The sequence below is a fragment of the Pongo pygmaeus genome, chromosome 17, assembly GCF_028885625.2.
Source record: "Pongo pygmaeus isolate AG05252 chromosome 17, NHGRI_mPonPyg2-v2.0_pri, whole genome shotgun sequence".
NCBI classification, from domain to species: domain Eukaryota; kingdom Metazoa; phylum Chordata; class Mammalia; order Primates; family Hominidae; genus Pongo; species Pongo pygmaeus.
The window spans coordinates 38,781,481-38,803,023 of NC_072390.2; the positions used below are offsets into that span (position 1 = coordinate 38,781,481).

The following is a 21,543-nucleotide window of genomic DNA, read 5'->3' on the forward strand; positions in this document are numbered from 1 at the left end:
TGGGCAACTCTATTTCTAGAAATCTATCCTGCAAAAACATTTACACAAGATTTTTTTTTATTTCAATGTTTATTTTTCCCCTCACTTTTGCTGTCATCTTACACAAGATTATTTTGAAACCATACTCATAAAGATTACACTATTTGTAATAGTGGGAAAGTTAGAAACCACTCCATGTCATCAACAGGGGACTGGTTAAAAACATCTTCCAGTGAGGCTAAAAGAGATGGGCTGTATAGGCTGGTGAATGGATGGGTTTTGAAGGCATGGTTTCAAAACAGAGCAGAGCAAACAGCTTGTCTCCAGCCCTCTTCCCCTAATCAGCATTTCTTATGCTGGCAAGCCAGGCTTTACCCTCTATGAGACTCAGCTAGTTATATTCCCTAAACTACAAGAGAGACACCAGGAGCTCCCAGCAAGTGGCCAAGCCAGGCAAACCTTACAGTGAAGTTAGCAGTCAACAGGGCCCACCCACTCTCTCAGTTTTCAATCAACTTTCTCGCTCCCCACTCTTAAACATGAAAGACAAAGACCAAAATCAAACAGGGAAGAAAAGCAACCTAGAAAAAACAAGGTATCAAAGAAAATGTTAAAAAATAATAACGAATATCCTAAGATAATAAATGACATTCTGTTCTGTAACAAAAACAAGATGGTATTTAAAAAAAAAAAAAAAAGCTTGAGAAAAAGAACTTTGGAAATAAAAATAGCAAAAATTAAAACTTCAATAAAAGAGTTGGAAAATAAGTTGAGAATATCTCCTAGAAAATAAAACTGTTAAGAAAATGGGAGATAAAAGATGAATGTTGGCCAGGCACAGTGGCTCATGCCTATAATTCCAGCACTTTGAGAGGCCGAGGTTGGTGGGCCACTTGAGCCCAGGAGTTCAAGACCAGCTGGACAACATGGTGAAACCCCAGCTCTACTAAAAACACAAAAATTAGCTGGGTCTAGTGGTGCACACTTGTAACCCCATCTACTCAGGAGGCAGAGGCAGGAGAATTGCTTGAACCTGAGAGGTGGAGGTTGCAGTAAGCTGGGATCATGCCACTGCACTCCAGCCTGAGTGATAGAGTAAGACTTGGTCTCAAAAAAAAAAAAAAAGAATGTTAAGAGAATTGGTCTGGGAGGTTGAACATTGAAACAGAAGTTCTAAAAAAAGAAAACAGAGAGACAGAGAAAGAATTTATTTGGCAGGCCAAGGCAGTAGGATCACTTGAGGCCAGGAGTTTGAGACCAGCCTAATATGGTAAAACCTCATCTCTACTAAAAATAAAAAAAAAATTTAGCCAGGTGTGGTAGGGGAGGCCTGTAGTCCCAGCTATATCGGGAGGCTGAGGCAGGAGAATCGCTTGAACCCAGGAGGCGGAGGTTGCGGTGAGCTGAGATCATGCCACTGCACTCCAGCCTGGGAAACAGAGCAAGACTCCATCTTAAAAAAAAGAATTTAAGGAAGTCTTACAGCTTTGAAAGGCCTAATGGAGCCCAACAATTCTGGAAGATTTCTGATCTACAGACGAAAGAGAACCTATGAAAGCACATCATCATGAAATTTTAGAACTTTGGTAACAAAAGATATCAGGTAATAAAAGAGCAGGAATCAGAATGATTTTGACTTCTCTATCACAACATAAGCATCCAAAAGACAACAAAGCAATACCTAAAAGTTCTGGAGGAAAATTATTTCCAACCCCTAATTCTATAACCAGCCAATCAAAAGTAGGAGTAGAATAAGGACATTTTAAAATATACCAGTATGTAAATTTATTTCCCAGGCACCACTTCTCAGGAAGCCACCAGGGTTGTAGCTCACCAAAATGAAAAAACCAAGGAAGAGGAAGACATTAGCAAAGACATTAGAAACAGAAAACTAGCAAAGGAATCCCCAGAGTGAGGGGAAACCCCTGATATCTAGCTGTGGGCCTGGCCTAGCTCTTATCCGTATTTGGTTTATCTGGCCCACATGCTAAGGATGTTCCGCTGCATGTCCAGCTGAGGGTCCTAATTCCACCCCTCAGAAGTGTTCTCCTCTCACCCACACCTCAGAAATACCTGTGAGCTCAGAGGCAGAAAGTGAAGAGCAGCCTAATCCCCCAACAAATTCCTGGATCCAGGATCCCACATCTGGTCCCTACTATAGCCCTACCAAGCCACCAGCCTGGCTAAGGCCTGTTTCCAGTGCTCACACAAGGCCTCGCTCAGTGGCTTCCCTTTGAAAGAGCTCTTACAGGCTGGGTGCGGTGGCTCACGCCTGTAATCCCAACACTTTGGGAGACTGAGGCAGGTCTATCACCTGAGGTCAAGAGTTCGAGACCAGCCTGACCAACATGGTGAAACCCCGTCTCTACTAAATGCAAAAAAATTAGCCAGGCATGGTGGCACATGCCTGTAATCTCAGCTACTTGGGAGGTCAAGACAGGAGAATCACTTGAACCCAGGAGGTGGAGGTTGCAGTGAGCTGAGATTGTGCCACTTCACTCCAGCCTGGGCAGTAAAAGCGAAATTCCATCTCCAAAAAAAAAAGAAAAAAGGAAAAAAAGAAAAAGCTCTTAAAAACTCTGCAGGAAGCCAAACCCAGGCTCAGGCTGTTTAAAGAAAAAAATATTCAGTGATAACTCGTTAAAGCATGATAAGGAAGACTTTATTCAGAACCCCCGTGGTAGTTACAAGGAACACTGCAAGACAGTCTTGCAGTGGGGAAGAGAGCTCGAGCTCAACTCTAAATACAGCAAGGACAAGTGAGATTATAGCCAAGGAGCAGGGTCAGGGTCAGTGGGTGGAAAAGTACTTAGAGGAAACATCAGGGGCAAAGGGGATTCTGGGTAAACCAAACTAACAGGGTTGTTGCTGAAGCCAAGCCAGGGTGGTCAGACACCACCTGGGGGATGGTGAAGGATGAGGAACCTGATCAGATATCAAGGGTGGAGGGTTCTTGCTAAAACCGATTTTACAAGGAAGTGCACAGATGGACCTAGCAGAAGTTTCAGAAATCTGATTAAAGTTTGGCCAAGTAAAGAATCTCTGTCATGACTCAGAATCTTATTTTCAGAGTAAATTTCTGGGGGGACTTCATCTAACAGTGATTGTAATGCCCTTTCTTCAGTTTGCTAATCAGCTTTTATATTAATCCCCTCTGCATTCATTTGCCTGTTAAAATATCTAATATTTTTAAAATGTTAGCAATATTTATATTCATTGTAACATTATTTATAAAGAAAAAAAATCAGGACCAGGCACAGTTGCTCACTCTTGTAATCCCAGCACTTTGGGAGGCCGAGGAGGGCAGATCATTTGAGGTCAGGAGTTCGAGACTAGCCTGGCCAACGTGGCAAAGAAAAACTCCATCTCTACTAAATATACAAAAACTAGGCAGTCACGGTGGTGGGCGCCTGTAAAGCCAGCTGCTCAGGAGGCTGAGGCAGGAGAATCGCTTGAACCCGGGAGGCAGAGTTTGCAGTGAGTAGAGATCACACCACTGCACTCCAGACTGGGCAACAGAGGGAGACTCCATCTCAAAAAAAGAAAGAAAGAACAAAAAATTAAAGATCCGTCAATAAAAGCTCATTCGCCTAATACTACGAAACCATTAAAAATATTACAGAAGACCCAGCCTGGCAACATGGTGAGACCCTATATCTACAAAAATACAAAAAATCAGCTAGGCATGAGGCTGGGCATGGTGGCTCACACCTGTAATCCCAGCACTTTGGGAGGCCAAGGCAAGTGGATCACTAGGTCAGGAGTTCGAGACCATCCTGGCTAACATGGTGAAACTCTGTCTCTACTTAAAAAAATAAATAAATAAAATAATAATAATAATACAAAAAATTTAGCCAGGCGTGGTGGCGGGTGCCTGTAGTCCCAGCTACTCAGGAGTCTGAGGCAGGAGAATGGCGTGAACCCAGGAGGCAGAGCTTGCAGTGAGCTGAGATCATGCCACTGCACTCTAGCCTGGGTGACAGAGTGAGACTCCTTCTAAAAAAAAAAAAAAATTTGCTGGGCATGGTGGTGTGAGCCTGTAGTCCCAGCCATTGGGGAGGCTGAGGTAGGAGGATCACTTGAGCCCAAGAGGTCAAGGCTGCAGTGAGCCAAGATGGTGCCACTGCACTTCAGCCTGTGTATCAGAGACCCTGTCTCAAAAAAAATTTTTTTAATAAAAATACATTATAGAAGAAGCTAGGGGCAATGGCTCAGCACTTTGGGAGGCCAAGGGGGGTGGATCTGGAGTCCAGGAGATCAAGACCAGCCTGAGCAACATGGTAAAACCCCATCTCTACAAAAATACAAAAATTAAGCCAGGCATGGTGGTGAGCGCCTGTAGTCTCCACTACCTGAGAGGCTGAGGTGGGAGGATCACCTGAGCTCAGGAAGTTGAGGCTGCAGTGAGCTGAGATCACGCCACTGCACTTCAGCCTGGGTGAGCGTGAGACCCTGTTTCAAAAAAAATAGTAAATAAAAGAAAAAGAAAAAAATGTTTAAATAATTTATAAAACTATGAAATTGCAATATATTGTTAGGACAGATGGTACCTATATAGATTAAGCTCTCTGTATATTTGCTAAATATTGACAGAGAAACAGGGAAAAGATATCAGGATGTCAACCATGGTTATTCCTTGTGGTGAAATTATGAATGGTTTTAAATGTCTTCTTTGGTTAGTTGTATTTTCCAAATTTCCTATAATATAAAGGCATTTTATAACTGGAAAATATAAGTTATTAAAGATAAAACCAAAAAAGCTTCATGTCTAATTAATAAGGCATTTATCACAGGGGATTTTTAAATATATTTTCAATCATGTACATTAAACAAGGAGTGATGGTCTAGACTTGCAGGCATATTACACAAAAGGTTTAGTATTCTTTTCATGCCTTTAAAGAATGAATCAAAAAATGTTTGAAGTATCTTCAAAACACACAAGAAGTTTTTTATAACATTTTCCTTACGTTCTTACTATATTGGGCTTACAGGAAAAAAAAAGATTAAAAAAATTCTCAAGTTCTGTACAATAAAAATGAAAAGGATAAAAATAAATCTATTGGGCTGGGTGTCTTGGCTCACGCCTGTAATCCCAGCACTTTGGGAGGTCGACACAGGCGGATCACAAGGTCAAGAGATCAAGACGATCCTGGCCAACATGGTGAAACTCCATCTTTACTAAAAATACAAAAATGAGCTGGACGTGGTGACCCGCCTGTAGTCCCAGCTACTCGGGAGGCTGAGGCAAGAGAATTGCTTGAACCCAGGAGGCGGTGGTTGCAGTGAGCTGAGATCGCGCCACTTCACTCCAGCCTGCTGACAGAGCAAGACTCTGTCTCAAAAAATGAATAAATAAATAAATAAATCTATTATCTACTTAAACAGTCCATTATAATATATAAACCATAATAGTTACTCATAAATGCCGGGATTGAAACTAAAATTGATTCAACAAATGTTTCTTGAGTATCTACTGATGATAGGGGCTGTTATAGGCACTGGAGGTACGATGATGGATAATATGGTCCCTGCCCTCCAGAACAGGGCAAACATGCAAACAACAATCACAACAACATGTGTCAAGTACAGCAATGTACACGGAACAGTGGCTGCACAGAGGAGAAGGGGAGTGGTTAGCTCTCTGCCAACATTAGTGATTAGATACAGAGAAAGAAAAATGTAAACTGGTACTTGAATAAGAAGTTCACCAAGATCACAGGGGTGAACAAAATTCCTTGGACACCAGATACATAACAGGGAGATTAATCAATATATGGGATAGAAAATAAACAACATGAGTGAAGATGTGACTCTATTTGGTTGTGGTGAATTTGAGATTCCTGTGGGAAACAGAGATGAAGATGTTCAATAAGAAACTAGCAGGCTGGGAGTGGTATCTCACACCTGTAATCCCAGCACTTTGGGAGGCCAAGGTGGGCAGATCAGTTGAGGTCAGGAGTTGGAGGCCAGCCTGGCCAACATGGGGAAACCCTGTCACTACTAAAAATACAAAAATTAGCCAGGGGTGGTGGCACATGCCTGTAGTCCCAGCTACTTGGGAGGCTGAGGCACAAGAATCACTTGAACCCGGGAGGTGGAGGTTACAGTGAGCTGAGATCATGCCACTGCACTCCAGCCTGGGTGACAGAGTGAGACCCTATCTCAGAAAAAAACAAACAAACAAACAAAAGGGCCGGGGGCAGGTGGCTCATGCCTGTAATCCCAGCACTTTGGGAGGCCGAGATGGGCGGATCACCTGAGGTCAGGAGTTCCAGACCAGCCTGGCCAACATGATAAAACCCTGTCTCTACTAAATATACAACAATTAGCCAGGCGTGGTGGTGGGCCCCTGTAATCCCAGCTACTTGAGAGGCTGAGGCAGGAGAATCGCTTGCACCTGGGAGGAGGGGTAGCAGTGAGCCAAGACCGCACCATTGCACCCCAGCCTAGGCGACAAGAGTGAAACTCTGTCTCGGGGAAAAAAAAAAAGGAAAGAAAAAGAAAGTAGCTAATTAATAACAGTTTAAGTACAAGAAAGCAGTTGTAGGTTAGAATCTTTTTTTTTTTTTTTTTTGAGACCGAGTCTTGCTCTGTCGGCCAGGCTGGAGTGCAGGGGTGCGATCTTGGCTCACTGCAAGCTCCGCCTCCCAGGTTCATGCCATTCTCCTGCCTCAGCCTCCCGACTAGCTGGGACTACAGGCGCCCGCCACCACACCCGGCTAATTTTTTGTATTTTTAGTAGAGATGGGGTTTCACCATGTTAGCCAGGATGGTCTCGATCTCCTGACCTCATGATCCGCCCGCCTCAGCCTCCCAAAGTGCTGGGATTACAGTCATGAGCCACCGCACCTGGCCTGTAGGTTAGAATTTAAATACCAGCTACTCAGGGGGCTGAGGCAGGAAGACTGCCTGAGCCCAGGAGTTCGAGGCTGCTGTGAGCTATAATTGCACCACTGTATTCCAACCTGGGTAACAGAAGGAGATCCTGTCTCTAAAAATAAATAAATAATAAAATAATTTAAATAGTGGGAGTTATCATCATATAAGTGATCATTAAAATCAAAGGAATAAATGAGAACCCTCACTGGGAGAAAAGCAACATTTATTTAAGGCAAAGGAGGCCAGGGAAGAGGAGCTGGCAAAAAACGACCAAGGGTGGAGAGGGGACACAGAAGAGGGTGGCAGCAACCGAAACCAAGGGAGGAATGTGTTTCAGGGAATGGGAATGGGTACAAAAGAAAGGGCAAGAAAGACAAGGCCTGAAAACATCAACTGCTTTGGCAAATAGAAGAAGGCCACTGACGAGCTCCAAGAGTATCTCCAGTGGAATTCAGACAGGCAAAAACATAGGTTTTGGTAAACAGAGGAGTGAATGGGGGATAAGAAGGAGACTGCACCAGACTCGTTTAACGCAATTTCCTTCTGAAGAGAAAGTAACAGCTTCACTTTTAGGATATTAGACACCTGGGCATGTTTAAGGATTGTAAGGCAAGAGCCAGGAAGAGAGGCAAACCTTGGCATACAGGACAAAGGAGGAATGAGGGATGGAGTGAGATCTTAGAGGAGCTGAGGAAGAAGAGAAGCCCAAGGGAAGGATGGCCCTGAAAACCAGGAAGGCACTGCACCAAGGCTGGCGGGCAGGAAAGATGGCAAGGATCATGATGAGGATGGTTAAGGGGCAGGGAGCCAGGGGGAGAGCTCCTATCTGATGACTGCCAATTTCCAGAATAAGAAAAGGGACAGATTTGTAGGTACCTGAGGAGGAGAGAGGACTCTTCCTATAAGACAGTATGGTAGGAGAGAAAAAAATTGGTCACAGGGTCGATATAGTCATAGAGATTGTTTTATTGTTTTTAAGAAAGAGAAAGGAACAGAGCCAGTTAAATTTCACCAAGAAAAGGAAAAATCAACAACTCACGTTGCCTTGTGCCTAAAGCCCACAGGTATCAGTTTTAAGACAGGCATTTGACTAAAACATATTCTTAAAGCAATTTGGACATTCTCTCATGTTCAAAGCAATTGATACTACATATTCAAAGCAATTTGACACTACATGTTCAAAGCAATTGACATTACACGCATCAGAACTAGTCTAGTTGTGCAGCCCAACCACACTCTAAAGATTTTCTGACTATGAAAGTTCAGACTTAACAAAATAAGCAATACCTAGAGGATAAATTTCAAAATGCTAACAGGCATTTTCACTGCTTTTCCCTTATAATCTTTTATAATTTTAGAAAGGAATGGCAGGGGTGGGGAGGAGACTGGCACCTTCTCTTATCTCCTCTTGGAAATGAGTTAATAAAAATGAAGTACAGGCCGGGCATGGTGGCTCACGTCTGTAATCCCAGCATTTTGGGAGGCCAAGGCAGGTGGATCGCTTGAGCCCAGGAGTTCGAGACCAGCCTGGGCAACCTATCAAGACCCCATCTTTACAAAAATACAAAAATTAGCCAGGCGTGGTGGCACGCGCCTGTCAGCTACTCGGGAAGCTGAGGTGGAAGGACTGCTTGAGCCAGGGAGGTCAAAGCTACAGTGAGCCATGATTGCACCACTGCACTTCAGCCTATGTGACAGAGTGAGACCCTATTTCAAAAATATATATATACTTTTTTGAAATATATATATTTATTTCAAATAATATATATTTACTTTTTTGAAATATATTTATTTCAAATAATATATATTTATATTATTTAAATATATATATTATATATTATTATATTATATAACATATATATTATTATATTATATAATATATAATTTATTATATAATATACAATATATTATATTTTATTATATATATTATATATTTATATAATATATAATATCTATTTGAAATATATATCTATTTGAAATATATATATTTCAAAAATATATATTTCTTTTTGAAATATATATATTTTCTGCACTGCTGGAGTGCAGTGGCACAATCGGCTTACTGCAGCCTTGACCTCCCAGGTTCAGGTGATCCTCTCAACTCAGCCTCCCAAGTAGCTGAGACTACAGGTGCACACACCACCATGCCCAGCTAATTTTTGTATTTTTTTGTAGAGACGGGGTTTCGCCATGTTGCCCAAGCTGGTCTCGAATCCTGGGCTCAAGTGATCCACCTGCCTTGGTCTCCCAAAGTGCTAGGATTACAGGCGTGAGCTACCATGCACAGCCCAAAAATATTTTTTTATAGCAAAATACTTTCCCAGTAGCTCTAACACCCAGGCAAAATAGCACAACTCTAGAAATATCTCTAATTTAAAAATTGAGAAAACCTCCTAAAAATGATAGCAATACTAATTAGATCATTATAATAAAATGATCTTTATATTCCTCTCAGCTACACTACAAAAAAAGAAACTACTTATAAAATGTTTCAAACCAAGGAATAAAGTCATTCATCACAATTTTTTTTTTTAAAGAGATGGGGACTCGCTTTGTTGCCCTGGCTGATCTCAAACTCCTGGGCTTAAGTGATTCTCTATCTTGGCCTCCCAAAGCACTGAGATTACAGGCGTGCGCCACTGCACTCAGCACACAATTTCTTTTCTCATCCAAGAACCATCCACTAAATGTGGACTGAAAGTCCACTGCTGTCTATGTAGACTTGAATATCTAGAATGCCCATGAGTATCTGAAACCTTAACCCTTAGGTGAACATTCAGGTAGTTATCCCACCATCAGGTGTCCAACATGACAGCCACCAGAAGCTGCAGTTTCCCTATTGCCACCAGGCCTGCATCGCCTTCCCTAATTCTAATACCATACAAGGGGATGAATCAATACCCAATGACTTGAAGGCTTACCACATTCTAGGCATCGTCCTAAACTCCGATGACACTAATGAATAAAACCAGGCCTTACACTAGGAGAACTTTTAAATGTTATAAGGAAGACAAGTGTACAAATAAACTACTATCCACATTTCTGGAGAGAGGTCTGAGTTGCTCTCTCCATCTCCAATATCACCTAGAGCTCCGTGATAAGCCCTCATGGCAACCTGCCACGATATGTGAGTCTATGGGTATCAGTGTGGTCATTTATTTGGCTGTCCCTAGACTGTAAACTCGATGAGAACAAGTGCCTCGTGTCTATTCTGTTCCCCTATCATCTCCCTAGCAAGGTGCCTAGAACACAGTAGGCAACCAAATATTAGTTAACCGGATGGATGGATGGGCAGATGGATGAGGACTTAGTCCTTTGAAAACAAAGCAATCCAGTCTCCCTATAGGAAGGTCTACAGGCAATGCCTTACAAAAGGTATATCTAGTGACATAAAATTAACAGTTTTTTTTTCTAATAAGCCATGGGAAATACATTTTTTAAAATTTATACTGCCAGACCCAGTGGCTCACACCTGTCTGTAATCCCAGCATTTTGGGAGGCCGAGGCGGGCGGATCACCTGGGGTCAGGAGTTCGAGACCAGCTTGGACAACATGGCGAAACCCCGTCTCTACTAAAAGTAGAAAAATTAGCCAGGCGTGGTGATGGGCACCTGTAATCCCAGCTACTCAGGAAGCTGAAACAGGAGAATCGCTTGAACCCAGGAGGTGGAGGCTGCAGTGAGCCAAGATCGCGCCACAGCACTTCAGTCTGGGCGACAAGAGTGAGACTGTCTCAAAAAAAAAAAAAAAAAAAAAAAAAAAAAAAAAAAAAATTATACCAAAAATAACAAAAAAGGGAGAAATTCTTTAAAACACCCCCCACAGATTATTGAGGTTGATAACTACTTTCTTAATTTGATGCATCTTTAATTTGTAAACTATTTAATTTCCATTAATTTCTGACTAAAAGGTACCTTTAGAAGAAACTTCAAAATTGATTTTTTAAAGAATCATCCAAATTCATATGTTGAACAGATTTTTTAAAAACATTCTTCCAAATCATGAGAGCTTATTCCAGAAAAGCGCTTTGTCTCTGATGTTTAAGCCAAAAGAAGAAGATAAGCATTCCCAAATGCAGCTGGTCACAATGGATTGCAGCCATTTCTATCAGTGCACATGGTATTTTTCAAGACCACTTTTCAGCTGCTCTTCTCACATTCACGCAATTCCAAGCTCTGTTTTTAGATTAATGAGATTTTCATGGCCATGAGAATGTTTTCCAGGAAATAATTAGATGGAAAACATTTTGAGCTTCAAAAATCAAGAGATAAGAGACCATTTTTGCCTTATGTTTTCTCTCCTCCAAGGTCCACTAGGGAAAGTTAGACTTCTAATTTTTAAATTCTTTTGAGGATAGAAAATTTATATTTTGTTGTCTTGTAAATATCATAAAATTACTTAAACTGGTGACCATACTTGATAGTCTATGCCACTGACTCCCCACTTAATATAGTAGATAAGTTCTGTGGCCCCAACAGTTCCGAAATATTGACAAAGATTTTAAAACTTACAACTCCAAGGGCAATGACTTGTTAAATTTGGTTGGAGTCTATTATTTTATCATTTGAACTGCTTGCTACTTTTCTTTACAATTCCAGCTTAATATCTACAGAATTGGCCAGGTGCGGTGGCTCACGCCTGTATTCCCAACATTTTGGGAGGCCAGGGAGGGCAGATCACTTGAGGCCAGGAGTTTTAGACCACCCTGGCCAACATAGCGAAACTCCATCTTTACTAAAAAATACAAAACTTAGCCAGGTATGGTGGTGCACGCCTGTAATCCCAGCTACTGGGGAGGCTGACGTACAAGAATCACTTGAACCCAGGAGGCAGAGTTTGCAGTGACCCAAGATCGCACCACTGCAGTCCAGCCGGGGTGACAGAGTGAGACTCTGTCTCAAAAAAAAAAATCTATAGAACCAAGATAGAAAATTCCTAGAGAAATCAAAGATAATAATATTCAACAATAAGAGCTAATTCACATGAGTGCCAGAAACTGAAAATATTTAACAATGTGCCCTTTTCAGGAATAGAGTTCTTAAAGGTATTAGAAAAGTTAAAATCTCAGACATCCAGGCCCAATTCACCTAGTCATACATATAACAACATGCAATTGTAAATCTTAAAACATCAGAGAAGTATAGGGGTTCCTCAAAAAATTAAACACATAATTACCTATGATCCAGCAATTCTACTTCTGGGTATATACCCAAAAGAACTAAAAGCAAGGAATCAAACAGGTATTTGTATTCCCATGTTCACAGGAGAAGTAACCTAAATGTCCATTGACAGATGAATGGAAAAACAAAATGTGACATATACAAGGTAATATAATTTAGCCTTTAAAAGGAAGGATGGGTGTGGTGGCTCATGCCTGTAATCCCAAGACTTTGGGAGGCCGAGGCAGGCGATCACTTGAGGTCAGGAATTCGAGACCAGCCTGGCCAACAGACCACGGAAACCCCACCTCTATTAAAAATACAAAAATTAGCTGGGCATGGTGGCACACGCCTGTAATTCCAGCTACTGGGGAGGCTGAGGCAGGAGAATCACTTCAACCTGGGAGGCAGAGGTTGCAGTGAGCCAAGATCGTGCTACTGTACTTCAGCCTGGGCAACAGAGTGCGACTCCGTCTCAAAAAAAAAAAAAAAAAAAAAAGTCATTACATTAAAAAAAATTGAAATCCTGAATATTGTGTTTCTCATTTCCCATGCTCTTGCTCTCCAAATTTCAGCAGATTCAGGTAACTTTTTGGCCAGGTGCAGTGGCTCACGGCTATAATCGCAGCACTTTGGGAAGCTGAGGTGCACAGATCACCTAAGGTCAGGAGCTCGAGACCAGCCTGGCCAACATGGTGAAACCCCGTCTCTACTAAAAACACAAAAATTAGCCTGGTGTGGCAGTGCGTGCCTGTAGTCCCAGCTACTGGGGAGACTGAAGCACAAGAATGGCTTGAGCCCGGGAGGCAGGGGTTGCAGTGAGCCGAGATCCCGCCACTTTGCACTACAGCCTGGGCGACAAAGCAAGACTCTGTCTCAATCAACCGACTGAGGAAAGAAATTCTGACACATGCTAGAACATGGACAAACCTGGAATACATCATGCTAAGTGAAATAAATCACTCACAAAAGGACAAATATTGTATGATTCCACTTAGATGAGACAGCTAAAATAGTCAAAGTCATACAGACAAAACATAGAATGGTGGTTGCCAGTGGCTGGAGAAGGGAGGAAGAAATAGGGAGTAACGTTTAATGGGAACAGAGTTTCAGTTTGGGATGGAGGAAAAGGTCCTGGAGATGGACAGTGGTGATAGCTGTACTACAATGTGAATGTATGCAATGCCACTGAATAATACATTTAACAATGGCTAAAACAGGCCAGGTGTGATGGCTCATGCCTGTAATCCCACTGCTTTGGGAGGCTGAGGCAGGAGGATAGCCTGAGGCCAGGAGTTTAAGACCAGTCTAGGCAACACAACAAGACCCCAGTCTCTACCAAAAAAAAAAAATTTAATTACCAAATGTCATGGTGCACACCTATAGATCCAGCAACTTGGGAGGCTGAAGCAGGAGGACTACCTGAGCCCGGGAGTTCAAGGCTGCAGTGAGCTATGACCATGCCACTGCACTCCAGCTCTGGGCAACAGAATGAAACTCTTTTTAAAAAACAAACAAACGACAACAACAAAAAAAACCTAAAAGGGCAAATTTGATGTTACGTACATTTTATCACACACAAAAAATCAGGAAGCATCTAAAATACGACTGGCACAATTGCCAAATGGCATTTGTACTTTTTTTTTTCTTTTTTTTTTTTGAGACAGGGTCTGTCACTAAGGCTGGAGTGCAGTGGCACAATCTCAGCTGACTGCAACCTTCACCTCCTGGGCTCAAGTGATCCTCCCACCTCAGCCTCCCAAAGTAGCTGGGACTACAGGCACATGCCACCATACCCAGCTAATTTTCGTATTTTTTGTAGAGTCAGGGTTTCGTCGTGTTGCCCAGGCTGGTCTCAAACTCCTGGGTTCAAGTGATCTGTCCACCTCAGCCTCCCCAAGTGCTGGGATTACAGGCGTGAGCCACTGCATCCAGCCAGCATTTGTACTCTTTTTATTTTTGAGACAGAGTTTCACTCTTGTTTCCCATGCTGGAGTGCAATGGCGCCATCTCAGTTCACCGCAACCTCCGCCTCCCAGGTTCAAGTGATTCTCCTGCCTCAGCCTCCCAAGTAGCAGGGATTACAAGCATGTGCCACCATGCCAAGCTATTTTATATTTTTAGTAGAGACGGGGTTTCTCCATGTTGGTCAGGCTGGTCTCAAACTCCTGACGTCAGGTGATCCGCCCACCTCGGCCTCCCACGGTGCTGAGATTACAGGCGTGAGCCACCACGCCCAGCCCTATACTCCTAATAAAGACAAAGGGAGACTATTCAAAAATTATTAAAAATATATGTTGCGATTAGTTTTTAAATTCTTACTGATTTTATGAATGTTGTTACATTTATATTTAAAATACATTGTATGCTAGAAATTTGAATGAGAAAAATTAAATGTCTATGAACAAAAACATCCTATAAACTAAATCTTAAAAACATAAAAACCAGTACTGTGCTTAGCCCTGCACTCCAAAGTAGTTAGCTGCTTTTTTGAAACAGGGTCTCAGTCAACTGCCCAGGATGGAGTGCAGTGGCACAATCATGGCTCACTGCAGCCTCAAACTCCTGAACTCAAGCAATCCTCCCATCTTGGCCTCCTGAGTAGCTGGGACCACAGATGCACACCACCATACCCAGCTAATTTTTGTATCTTTTATAGAGATGCGGTCTGGCTACGTTGCCAGGCTGGTCTCGAACTCCGGGCCTTAAGGAATTATCCTGCCTTGCCTTCCAATGTGCTGGAATTACAGGCATGAGCCACCTCACCCAGCCTGTAGTTAGCTGCTTAATGGTGTGTTTTCTCCTGACGTTATATTCTTTTAATACCAGCAAGGTATTAAAGATTAAAGTAACTACATAAAAACACGGCAATGGCAAAAAAAATACTTATTTGCTCTAACTATGATTAGTTGCTAGCAATCAGTAATTTCTCTGATGCAATCATATACCTACATGTATGTATGTGTGTATACATTATGCACACATGTGCACAGATACACATATTATGTATACAGAAAACTGACATTTGTGACGACATAAACAAATGCATTTTTTTTTTGCTTGTTTTAGAAACTGAACATTGGTAAACAAATTCATATTTAATCTAACACTCTGATTCTAGAGCTGAAGCAACTGAAAAGCCCAAAGGTGAAGTTACTTGCCAAGTGTTAACAGTAGAGTCACAGCCAGAATGTAGAAGGGGTGAAATAATGCAATATATTTTATTTTATTTTATTTTTATTTATTTATTTATTTTTTTTGAGACGGAGTCTCGCTCTGTCGCCTAGGCTGGAATGCAGTGGCACGATCTCCGCTCATTGCAAGCTCCGCCTCCCGGGTTCACACCATTCTCCTGCCTCAGCCTCCCAAGTAGCTGGGACTACAGGTGCCCGCCACCATGCCCGGCTAATTTTTTGTATTTTTTAGTAGAGCCAGGGTTTCACTGTGTTAGCCAGGATGGTCTTCATCTCCTGACCTCGTGATCCGCCGGCCTCGGCCTCCCAAAGTGCTGGGATTACAGGCGTGAGCCACCGCATCTGGCATTGCTATGTATTTTATAAAATTCAATTCAGCTGCAAAAGTTAAAGGCCGTTGATTCTCATTAGTGTTCCTGTGTAAGCACTGAGGAAGTTGAATCTGAATTATGTTTTGAGTGCCTCATTTTAAAAAGCTTTATTTATTAACTGAAAAGAATACCTAAAACATGGCAATTTAAGGAAAACAAGAGCAAATTATAAAGCCCATTTTGGGAAGCACTAACCTGTATCGTTTTAAATTATAAGACAAAATTTTAATCACTTAATTTTTAACTCAGTGAAACTTTTTCTCTAACTTCCTCAATAAGTCTTTGTGCCCTAATTAAAAGCATTCATCTCCCGGAGGAGAAATCATGGCGAATTGGCCACAATTATGTGTCATCTAATGGTTTATAAAGCACTGAAATCATAAAATGTTTATACCAAATTATTATTTACTTTATATTTGATAAATTTACATTACCTTCTCTTATTCATATCCATTCCATACCCACACTGACTTGGACGCCATACGGACATAATAAAAAACCAACCATATCACCGGGTATTTATTTTACCCATATTCGGTTGGAAATTTTAATGTTTCTTAAAATTAGTAAAAATTAAATAAGCTTCATAGCTTTGCTTAATGAAGTTGTTTAAAATAACTTTGATGCTATAATTTTAGCTGCTTTAACAATTAAGCACTAACCCCTAGATGCACCCCTGATTTGAACTTCAATTTGACAGATTCTGAAAACTATTAACTACTGTTTCAAAACAGAGCAGGTACGAAAAGCAGAGAACCCTACAAATTTAACAAATCAAGTTTAGTAATAAAAATCCTAGCAAGGAGGCTGATTGTTACCTTTTAATGATAAAATTCCCTAAATTTTAGAAAATTGCATTAAAATTTTCCCATTTCAATTATTTCACATTTGAAAATTATCTTTCAAACTCAATTAAACTCATGTATAATAATACTGACCATTTATGCATCACAGAAATACCTCTTTAAAGAAAAACTTTAAACACAAAGTAAAAACATGTGGTTACTTTCCATTGTCACGTGATAGGAAATTGTACAGTTAAAGACTGCTTTCACTACACAGTAATTTCCTACTTGCAGGCTGATAAATAAAAGTAAAGTGAGCGACCTAGTTTATCTTCCTAGTAATAGCATTAAAACTATTTCTTATACTAGCCCACCTCACACAGCCCCCTTAATACTGACAGTACCGACACAGCATTAGTGGCAGAGTCCACATGAGGAAAAACATTTCTAGAGACCAAGAACATCACATAAGATACTTATATGACACCATGATCATAAATATACATATACTATACAGATTACCTGACAGTGTCTTTTCTTAAACTTCATGAATTGTTAGTATAAGCTGGTGACGCAGTGCTAAAACCTGTCCTCTTTCTAGGAAATTCAGAGAACTTGCTAGGTCATCAAAAAAGCTCTGATTGCCAAAGTTCAGACTCAGCTTGGAAGAACTGACAAGGTTCTGAAGGATATCAAATTTCTCACACACACTTGATATCATATTCTCTCTTCTCCACTAAGTTATTGGTTTGGCTGATTTCTACTTTCTGCCTACTACTTTTCTCAATGAATACGTATAATGTATAAAAGCTCAGCTTCCAGTAATGTCAAGAGGTAAGAAATTGACACAGTTCCAACTTAAAAATATTATGATCAGATATACAGATGTATCTCTGAGTAAAATAAAGCCACAAGGAGAAAGTTTGTAATGTATTAATATTTAACCGGCATTCAGCCATGTTATTACTCAAAAAAGACTGGCTGTATTCTTCAACCTAATTGTTGGTTCTAAAACAGTATCATTGGGGAGAATTTTTTTTTTTTTTTTTTTGAAAAGGAGTTTCACTCTTGTCGCCCAGGCTGCAGGGCAACAGCACGATCTCCATTCACTTGCAATCTCCGCCTCCTGGGTTCAAGGGATTCTCCAGCCTCAGCCTCCCAAGTGGCTGGAATTACAGGTGCCCACCACCACGCGTGGCTAATTTTTGTATTTTTAGTAGAGACAGGGTTTCATCATTTTGGCCAGGCTGCTCTCAAACTCCTGACCTCAAGTGATCCACCCGCCTCGGCCTCCCAAAGTGCTCCCAAGGCGTGAGCCATGGCACCCAACCAGGAATACTGTTATAGAAATAATACCTGTGGCTCACACCTGTAATCCCAGCACTTTGGGAGGCCAAGGCAGGCGGATCATAAGGTCAGGAGTTCGAGACCAGCCTGAACAACATGGTGAAACCTTGTCTCTACTAAAAATACAAAAATTAGCCAGGCATGGTGGCATGTGCCTGTAATCCCAGCTACTTGGGAGGCTGAGACAGGAGAATCGCTTCAACCCGGGAGGCAGAGATTGCAGCGAGCCTGAGATCGTGCCACTACACTCCAGCCTGGGCAACAGAGCGAGACTCTGTCTCAAGTAAAAAAAAAAAAAAAAGAGAGAGAGAGAGAGAAATCATACCTGACTGCTCTGAATCAAAGTCAGCTAGAATAATACATGCAAAAATGAGCAGCCTCCAGAGACAAGAATTAGCCACCCACCATAAGTTTCTGCTGATTCACAACGAGATATTTAGCAAGTGTCATTTTCATAAACAACCTTCACAAAATACTACACTGAGATAACAAATGTTTCAGATTAATCTACTCAAACTTTGGCAGTTAACGCCTATTTTGACTATCTGTTGCTCAATGCTGGAGAAGAGTTACACTACCTGGGAGAAATGAAAAAGAATAGTTAAATTTTAAGAAAGGAATGTTACTGACAGTTTTCTCCTCTTTTCCCCCTATAAATTGTAGACAAAGCCCACCTAGTGGTTTAGAATTAGGGAATTAAAAGGTGGATTTTGTTACTATGCTGTAATTAAGAAATCTTCACAATTCCAGCTTGGGGTGGGGAGGGAGGGGGGTGGTTCAGAATTTATACCTATCAAACCGCTGCAAAAAATTCATTGTATCGGGGTTAGACTGCAAATACTTCTACCCCTCAAAACGAATCTGCAAATTATTTCCCAAATGCTGAGTAAAGAGGTGAGGAGGTTCCAAACTCCAAATCCAGAATGCACCTATTACAGAGCAAAGACTGAAGTTTTCAGGGAAAACACATCACCGATTTTAAAGCTGATTTAATTATATTATTAACTATTCACAGACACCTAATAGCCACATTTGCAACATTCAAGCAACCTTATTTAAGCTAACAATATCACACTGCCCACAGTTCCATTTCACAATACCATCTGCCTAAAAACGACAACTTGAACTGAAAACTAATACTAAATCAGAATAACCCTTTTCAATGCCTCCTGACAATCATTAGGGCAGCGGGATAAGTGAATTGTTAAAGTCTATTGTGCAGCTGCGCTCTCATTCAGTTTCAGAATCTCCCTTGGATATTCGTTCATGCTTGTAGAACCGACCACGCGGTACATTGGGAAACGGTCACATGAACAATGCGTGACTTCCATTGTGCATCAATCCTCCTCTTGTTAGGAGGAAATTAAAAAGTCACATGGACACACGAAAGTACCGAGAAGGCACGCAGCTGAAGATCTGGTGGGGGATGCATGCGGCACCAGCACGGTCGTGGCACCCGAGTGGAAGTGCAACAAACGCCAACATCTTGTTACTTTTAACGCCTAACTTCCTGCAGCGCTGGAGCAGCCAGCGGCCGCCGGGAAACCGAGCTCGGCTGCAGCCCTGCGTCGCCGCGCCACGACCCGACCATCCTCTGAGACGCCCGGGACGGGAGCGCCCACCCCCAACCAGGCGCGGACAGACCTCCCGAGCGCAGCCCGGCGGGAACCCGTCAGCGCGGGAACCGGCCTCGAACTCCAGGCGTGGACAGCCGCGAGAAACTGACCTACGCGGTCACCCGGGCTCCCAGAGCTCCCGAGGCGGGGGCCACGACCGCAGGCTTCCCGTCCGCCCGCCCCACGTCGAGGAAGTGGTCGTCACCGACTCTGGCTGGCACTCCCCGAGGAAGCTCGAGCCCGCGTAACGTCTGTCTCCGGGACCCGGCCCAGGGACCACGGCGGAGCGCGAGGTGGCGCCGCCCCTCCTCCCGGCCCGCCCCTGGAACGCGCATCCTCCTGGCGAGCTGGCATCCCTCCCGACACGTGACCGTAGCGGGGACACGCCCGTTCCCCGCCCACTCCCCACCCCTGCCTGGCCTGCCCACGCCCCCGGCCCGCTCCTGTCCCGCCTGAGCCACTGGCGCTGGTTCCAGGTTTTGCCAACTACTAGGGAGGCGCAAAGCCTTCGCGCTCCTCCCACCACACCCCGAGGGAAGAAGTGGCAGGCCTTACCCGGAGACTACAAGGAACCGCCCGTGTGAGCCAGTGGAAGATTCCCGTCCCCAGGCAAAATATAAGTCCTGGGTTAATAGTCTAGAAGTCTGTCATTAAGCAATAGGTTATCCAGCTGCCTAGTTTTTCTTCTTTTTTGCTTTGGCTGCAACTCGACCCGTGGGAACTTAATTGGCAATGTAAATTAGACAATTTACAAAAAACACCTCCTTTTGCTTTCACCTGTGAAAGGAAGCGCTTAAAATGCCATACAGGTGTAACCATTATAGAATAGATATGCGTGAGACAAGGATTTACAAAATTTCCTCACCTCCTCCCCTCCAGATTCCATGCGCAAGGCGTCTAGCTAGAGGAGTTAGCAAATAGTCTATAACGTGAAGGTTCAAACTCTAGTATAATTCCACCGTTTTTGTTTTTTTCTTTTTTTGAGGCAAGGTCTGTCTCCCAAGCTGGAGTGTAGTGGCGCGATCTCGGCTCAGTGCAGCATCGTCTTCTGGGTTCAAGCGATCCTCCGGCCTCAGCTGGACTACAGGCGCGCCCTGCCGCGCCCTGCCGCGCCCGGACAATTTTTGTATTTTTAGTAGAGATAGACTCTCCCCGTGTTGCCCAGGCTGGTCTCCAACTCCTGGGCCTCCCAAAGTGTTGGGATTACAGGTGTGAGCCACCCCTGCAGGCCACAGCTTTGCTTTTTAAAAGCATTTCTGCATAACTAAAAAGACAGGAAATTACGAGCATACGAAAACTGATTTCTGCTTTCCTGAATTTTCTAAATGTATTTAATGAACATGTTCTTTTGCAATGAAAAAGTAATAAATAGGTATCATTTTTAAAAGGACTGTAGTTTTTCCATCAAGTCTAGAAGCATGTATTGAGAACCTATCATAGGCCCGTTTGGTCATTGTGATATGTGTGAAACAGCATGTGGCAGATCTTTTGAAATGATGTTTTTGGATATCACAAGCAATCCTGCTGGTGTATCTCAGACTGGCATCATCTTTTATTAACAAAGCAGGCACTTTACTCGCACAATACTTCTACTGTAAAATGTGTGGTAACTAAAGCAGCTGTATTTGTCTGGAAAAGAAGAAACCTCAGGGCTTACTATCTAAGGATATTGAACCATCTTTTCTTTTTTTTTTTTTTTTTTTTGAGACAGAGTTTTACTCTTGTGCAGTGGTGCAGTCTCGGCTCACTGCAACCTCTGCCTCCCAGGTTCAAGCGATTCTCCTGCCTCAGCCTCCTAAGTAGCTGGGACTATAGGCGCGTGCCACCATACCCGGCTAACTTTTGTATTTTTAGTAGAGATAGGGTTTCACTATGTTTGTCAGTCTGATCTCAAACTCCTGATCTCAGGTGATCAACCCGCTTCAGCCTCCCAAGGTGCTGGGATTACAGGTGTGAGCCACCACACCCGGCTTTGAACCATCTTCATAGCCAAAATAAAACTACCGAAATAATGACAATAATAATTGGCTACTGAAATAATTTTCCGTGATTCCATGAAAGCCTTCATTCTCTCTGTGATGATTTAATTACCTAAATTCACAACTTGCACTTTGCAACTCCCTTCTACAGTTTGTAAGTGAAAGACAGATTGCAGTCAATAGGAGGATGAAGTATTAATCACTACAGTTATCAATAAGAGAAGTTCCAATCTT

General features: G+C 42.5%; 1 protein-coding gene across 10 annotated transcripts in view; it reads right to left on the reverse strand.

Moving 5' to 3' along the window:
* Positions 1 to 19,688, reverse strand: part of OSBPL1A (oxysterol binding protein like 1A) — a 233,268-nt gene extending 213,580 nt beyond the window's left edge. For 4 of the 10 annotated variants that reach the window (XM_063653508.1, XM_063653506.1, XM_063653503.1 and 1 more), the window contains exon 1: positions 19,441 to 19,575. The gene's annotated coding sequence lies outside the window, so the exon portion shown is untranslated. Of the gene's footprint in view, positions 1 to 19,358 lie in introns of all 10 variants that reach the window. The other 6 variants (XM_054460821.2, XM_054460822.2, XM_063653504.1 and 3 more) reach the window with 6 other exon arrangements.
* Between the last annotated feature and the right edge of the window lie 1,855 nt (positions 19,689 to 21,543).